Here is a 7,320-nt window from a genome sequence, read left to right as displayed (position 1 = left end):
AACATCAGGTATCTTTCTTTTATTAGTCACAATATCTTTCATGTACTTAGCATAAGGAGACGTTTTAAGCATATCAGTCAAATGCATTTGCAAAAAGATAGGTCTAATCATTTCAACAAAGCGCTCAAAATCCTCATCATCCTTCTTCTTGGATGGTTTGGGAGGAAAGGGCATGGGTTTCTGAACCCATGGTTCTCTTTCTTTACCATGCTTCCTAGCAATGAAATCATTCTTATCATATCTCTTGTTCTTAGGTTGTGGGTTATCAAGATCAACAGGAGGTTCAATCTCCACATCATTATCATTACTAGGTTGAGCATCAACACGAACATCATTATCAATATTATCACTAGGCTCATGTTCATCACCAGATTGTGTTTTGGCATCAGAAATAGAAACATCATTTGAATTCTCAGGTGTTACAGCAACCGGTTTACTAGCATGCAAATTCCTATCATCTTTCTTTTTCTTCCTATTACCAGGATGACTAGGTGCATCAGTATTAACTCCTTGATAATCTTGTTCAATTCTCTTAGGATGGCCCTCGGGATACAAAGGTTCCTGAGTCATTCTACCACCTCTAGTAACAACTCTAACATAATTGTCATTCAACTCATTAAGCAAGTCATTTTGAGCCTTAAGTACTTGTTCTACTTGAGTAGTGACCATAGAAGCATGTTTACCAATAAGCTTAAGATCATTAACATTTCTATCCACACAAGCACTTATATGATTAATCATATGAGCATTTTGTTTCAGTTATCTGCTAACATAATCATTAAAACTTTGTTGTTTGAAAACAAAGTTATCAAATTCATCTAAGAATAAGCTAGCAGGTTTATCATAAGGAATATCACTCTCATTGAATCTACGAATAGAATTTACCTCTACTACCTATGTCGGGTTATCAAGGCCATGTATTTCTTCAATAGGTGGTAGATTCTTAACATCATAAGATTTAATACCTTTCTCTTGCATAGATTTCTTGGCTTCTTGCATATCTTCGGGACTGGGGAATAAAAGACCTCTTTTCTTTGGAGTTGGCTTCGGAGGTGGTTCGGGAATAGTCCAAGCATTATCATTGCTCAAGATATTATTCAATAGAATTTCAGCTTGTTCCACAGTTCTTTGCCTGAAAACACAACCAGCACAACTATCTAGGTGGTCCCTAGAAGCATCGGTTAGTCCATTATAAAAGATATCAAGTATTTCATTTTTATTAAGGGGGTGATCAGGCAAAGCATTAAGTAACTAGACAAGCCTCCCCCAAGCTTGTGGGAGACTCTCTTCTTCAACTTGCACAAAGTTATATATATCCTGCAAGGCAGCTTGTTTCTTATGGACAGGAAAATATTTCTGAGAGAAGTAGTAAATCATATCCTGGGGACTACGCACACAACCAGGAGCAAGAGAAGTAAAACAAGTTTTAGCATCACCCTTTAGTGAGAAAGGAAACAACTTAAGGATATAGTAATGGCAAAAAATTTCCTCATTCGTGAATAGGGTGGCTATATCATTCAGTTTAGTAAGATGTGCTACAACAGTTTCAGATTCATACCCATGAAAAGGATTAGATTCAATCAAAGTGTTTAACTCAGGATCGACAGAGAATTCATAATCCTTATGAGTAACAAAGATGGGTGAAGTAGCAAACTTAGGATCATATTTCATTCTAGCATTCAGATATTTTTATTTCCACTTGCGTAATAAATTCTCAAGATCATAGCTATCCTTGCAAGCAAGAAAGTCTTCAGCTACCTCTCCCTCCATAACATAACCCTCAGGTATATTAGGCAATTCATATCTAGGAGAGCTAGGTCTAACAGGTGAAACAGCAGGTTCTATTTCAATAATTTCATCAGTTTCAGAATTATCATCAGATTCAGCAATGACTCTAGCAATTTGTGCATCGATAAATTCACCCAGTGGCATATCATTATCAAGCAGAGCATCATCATAAGCATCATGGATAGCAGAAGTAGCATCATCAAGCACAAGCGACATATCAGAATTACCAGTAGGTAGTGTGTCACGCCCAAGATGCGACCCTATCCTCAATTTGGCACGAGGGCCTCGTCAGGGATAGAAGCGCATCTCGTCGTGTCGCAAGAATGGATATCGCCACAAGTACATGTACTGAAAAGAAGAGATATATAAAGAGTTGGCTTACACTCGCCACAAGCTACATCAGAGTCACATTAGTACATTACATAATCATCAAGAGTAAGAGCAGGGTCCGACTACGGACGAAAACAAACGAGAAAAATGAAAGGACATCCATCCTTGCTATCCCAGGCTGCCGGCCTGGAACCCATCCTAGATCGATGAAGAAGAAGAAGAAGAAGCAACTCCAAATGAACAATCAACGCGCTCGCGTCAAGAAACCTTTACCTGTACCTGCAACTGGTGTTGTAGTAATCTGTGAGCCACAGGGGGACTCAGCAATCTCATTTCCAAAGGTATCAAGACTAGCAAAGCTTAATGGGTGAGGTATAGTTAAGTGGTGAGGTTGCAGCAGCGGCTAAGCACATATTTGGTGGCTAACTTACGAGTACAAGAATAAAGAGGGGGAAGATCTACGCATAGCGGATGTGAACTACAGATGATCAAAAGAATGATCCTGAACACCTACCTACGTCAGACATAACCCCACTGTGTCCTCGATCGGAGAAGGAACTCACGAAAGAGACAGGCACGGTTACGCACACAGTTGGCAAGTTTTAATTAAGTTAACTTCAAGTTATCTAGAACCAGTGTTAAACAAAGTTTCCACGTTGCCACATAACCGCGGGCATGGCTTTCCGAAAGATTTAACCCTGTAGGGGTGCTCCAACTAGTCCACCACAAATTACCACAAGCCGCATAGAAATCCTCAATCACGAAGCTCGCGATCTCGTCGGATTCCCTAGTGGAAAACCTCAACTCTGAGATTACCCAAAGCACCACCGGAATCCCGATGCACAAGATATTTCATCAAAGGTAAAACTAATCCAGCAAGGCCGCCCGACGTGTCGACAATCCCGATAGGAGTCGCGTACCTCGTTCTCAGGACACGACGAATGAGCTAGACGTCGGGATCGCTAAACCTCCGGGTGACCAGAGGGGCGCCGGACATCGCTCAGGTGGGACCAACACTCATGAGGAGCACTGGCCCGGAGGTTGTTTAAATTAGTCCGCTGGTGCCGGCGGGTCCCTATGCATTATTATTAGGTTATTAGGCAAATGTAGTACCAAAGTTGGGCCTTGCCAGACCAGTCTTAATCTAAAACGAATTATCAAGGGGGTCCCCATAACAACCCCGATCGTGTTAGGAGCGCTCATTTATGGAACATAACACCGGTAGCCGAAACTAAGGGGGCAAAGGTGGAACAAAACACGAGGCTATAAAAGGCCGAGCCTTCCACCTTTTACCAAGTATATAGGTGCATTAAATTAAATAGCATTTAAATATGGTGATATAACAAGGAACCCATGTTTTGCATGGAAGCATCTGCACCTGCATCTAGCAACGCTAACACAGGGTTAAGCAAGCAGTAACATAGCCAATCAGTGGTTTGCTAGGTCGAAAAGGTTGATGGTTAACATGACATTGTTGAGAGGCTGGTATTTAACATGTGGTAGGCAACGAGACATAATCGACAGAAACGGTAAAACTAGCATGGCAATGATAGTAATGGTATCTGGGGAAAAGATCATCTTGCCTGAGATCCCGCTTGGAAGAAGAATGCCTTCGTGAAGCAGACGAACCGACGTAGTCGAACGGGTCCTCACAATCCGGCACGCTACGGAACTCTAACGAGACGAAGCAAACCGGAAACACAAACCAACACACGATATTCACCACACGATGCACAAAACAAATGATGCATGAGCAGCTGAATACATGCAAGTCACGGCATGGCAATTCACACAATCAAACACTACACATTAAGTGAAGTTCAATATGCCATGAGTTGCATATTGACGAAACTCCATGTTAATTATTTAGTTCACTCCGGTTATTTACACGGCAATATTAATGTTGTCAAACATGCAAGAGGTGAAGCGAAATTAAACTACTTATCTAGGCATTTTAAATGAGATCGGAAATGACATAGAGCACCTCCGAGATGACCTCACATGTTAATTTACAATTCTGTCCAGATCTGGTTTAACACCTTTAGTTGGTTGTTAAACAGCAAAACAAATAGGTTCACATGGTTCTATGCGTCATTTCAAGCAATCTACACATAAAGAACATCTCCAACGGAGCTACGGATCAAAAGTTACAAGCATCACAAGATATGATGGCATGAATGCAATATGTGTGCAACGACGGTCACGAGTGCTGGGGAACGTCGCATGGGAAACAAAAATTTTCCTACGCGCACGAAGACCTATCATGGTGATGTCCATCTACGAGAGGGGATGAGTGATCTACGTACCCTTGTAGATCGTACAGCAGAAGCGTTAGTGAACGCGGTTGATGTAGTGGAACGTCCTCACGTCCCTCGATCCGCCCCGCAAACAATCCCGCGATCAGTCCCACGATCTAGTACCGAACGGACGGCACCTCCGCGTTCAGCACACATACAGCTCGACGATGATCTCGGCCTTCTTGATCCAGCAAGAGAGACGGAGAGGTAGAAGAGTTCTCCGGCAGCGTGACGGCGCTCCGGAGGTTGGTGATGACCTTGTCTCAGCAGGGCTCCGCCCGAGCTCCGCAGAAACGCGATCTAGAGGAAAAACTGTGGAGGTATGTGGTCGGGCTGCCGTGGAAAAGTCGTCTCAAATCAGCCCTAAAACCTCCGTATATATAGGTGGGAGGGAGGGGACCTTGCCTTGCGGATCAAGGAGCCCCAAGGGGGTCGGCCGAGTCCAAGGGGGGAGGACTTCCCCCCCAAACCGAGTTGGACTTGGTTTGGTGGGAGGGAGTCCCCCTTCCTTCCCACCTCCTCCCTTTTTTTCTCTTGATTTTCTCTTCTTGGCGCATAGAGCCCTTTTGGGCTGTCCCACCAGCCCACTAAGAGCTGGTGTGCCACCCTCAAGGCCTATGGGATTCCCCGGGGTGGGTTGCCCCCCCCCCCCCCGGTGAACTCCCGGAACCCATTCGTCATTCCCGGTACATTCCCGGTAACTCCGAAAACCTTCCGGTAATCAAATGAGGTCATCCTATATATCAATCTTCGTTTCCGGACTATTCCGGAAACCCTCGTGACATCCGTGATCTTATCCGGGACTCCGAACAACATTCGGTAACCAACCATATAACTCTAATACGCATAAAACAACATCGAACCTTAAGTGTGCAGACCCTGCGGGTTCGAGAACTATGTAGACATGAACCGAGAGACTCCTCGGTCAATATCCAATAGCGGGACCTGGATGCCCATATTGGATCCTACATATTCTACGAAGATCTTATCGTTTGAACCTTAGTGCCAAGGATTCATATAATCCCGTATGTCATTCCCTTTGTCCTTCGGTATGTTACTTGCCCGAGATTCGATCGTCCGTATCCGTATACCTATTTCAATCTCGTTTACCGGCAAGTCTCTTTACTCGTTCCTTAATACAAGATCCTGCAACTTACACTAAGTTAAATTGCTTGCAAGGCTTGTGTGTGATGTTGTATTACCGAGTGGGCCCCGAGATACCTCTCCGTTCACACGGAGTGACAAATCCCAGTCTTGATCCATACTAACTCAACTAACACCTTCGGAGATACCTGTAGAGCATCTTTATAGTCACCCAGTTACGTTGCGACGTTTGATACACACAAAGCATTCCTCCGGTGTCAGTGAGTTATATGATCTCATGGTCATAGGAATAAATACTTGACACGCAGAAAACAGTAGCAACAAAATGACACGATCAACATGCTACGTCTATTATTTTGGGTCTAGTCCATCACGTGATTCTCCTAATGACGTGATCCAGTTATCAAGCAACAACACCTTGTTCATAATCAGAAGACACTGACTATCTTTGATCAACTCGCTAGCCAACTAGAGGCTTGCTAGGGACGGTGTTTTGTCTATGTATCCACACATGTAAATGAGTCTTCATTCAATATAATTATAGCATGGATAATAAACGATTATCTTGATACAGGAATTATAATAATAACTATATTTATTATTGCCTCTAGGGCATAATTCCAACAGTCTCCCACTTGCACTAGAGTCAATAATCTAGCCCTCACATCACCATGTGAATTACATTGTAATAAATCTAACACCCATACAGTTCTGGTGTTGATCATGCTTTGGCCGTGGAAGAGGTTTAGTCAGCGGGTCCGCTACATTCAGATCCGTGTGCATTTTGCATATATTCACGTCCTCTCCCTCGACGTAGTCGCGGATGAGGTTGAAGCATCGTTTGATGTGTCTGGTCTTCTTGTGAAACCGTGGTTCCTTTGCTAAGGCAATGGCACCAGTGTTGTCACAGAACAAGGTTATTGGATTCAGTGCGCTTGGCACCACTCCAAGATCCGTCATGAACTGCTTCATCCAGATACCCTCCTTAGCCGCCTCCGAGGCAGCCATGTATTCCGCTTCACATGTAGAATCTGCTACGACGCTTTGCTTGGAACTGCATCAGCTTATTGCACCCCCATTAAGAATAAATACGTATCCGGTTTGCGACTTAGAGTTGTCCGGATCTGTGTCAAAGCTTGCATCGACGTAACCTTTTCAGGTACTTCAGGATATTCTTGACCGCTGTCCAGTGATCCACTCCTGGATTACTCTGGAACCTACCTGCCATACTTATGGCCAGGCTAACATCCGGTCTAGTGCACAGCATCGCATACATGATAGAACCTATGGTTGAAGCATAGGGGACGGAACGCATATGCTCTCTATCTTCATCAGTTGCTGGGCACTGAGTCTTACTCAATCTCGTACCTTGTAGAACTGGCAAGAACCCTTTCTTGGACTCTTCCATTTTGAACCTCTTCAAAACTTTATCAAGGTATGTGCTTTGTGAAAGTCCTATGAGGCGTTTTGATCTATCCCTATAGATCTTAATGCCTAGAATGTAAGCAGCTTCTCCTAGGTCCTTCATAGAGAAACTTTTATTCTAGTAATCCTTTATGCTCTCTAAAAACTCTACGTTGTTTCCAATCAATAATATGTCATCCACATATAATATTAGAAACGCCACAGAGCTCCCACTCACTTTCTTGTAAATACAAGATTCTCCAACCACTTGTATAAACCCAAATGCTTTGATCACCTCATCAAAGCGTTTGTTCCAACTCCGAGATACTTGCACCAGTCCATAAATGGATCGCTGGAGCTTGCACACCTTGTTAGCATTCTTAGGATCGACAAAACC

The sequence above is a fragment of the Hordeum vulgare genome, chromosome 3H (genome assembly GCF_904849725.1).
Source record: "Hordeum vulgare subsp. vulgare chromosome 3H, MorexV3_pseudomolecules_assembly, whole genome shotgun sequence".
NCBI lineage: Eukaryota > Viridiplantae > Streptophyta > Magnoliopsida > Poales > Poaceae > Hordeum > Hordeum vulgare.
The sequence above is the reverse complement of the archived record's forward strand: the minus strand, read 5'-3'. Positions refer to the sequence as shown.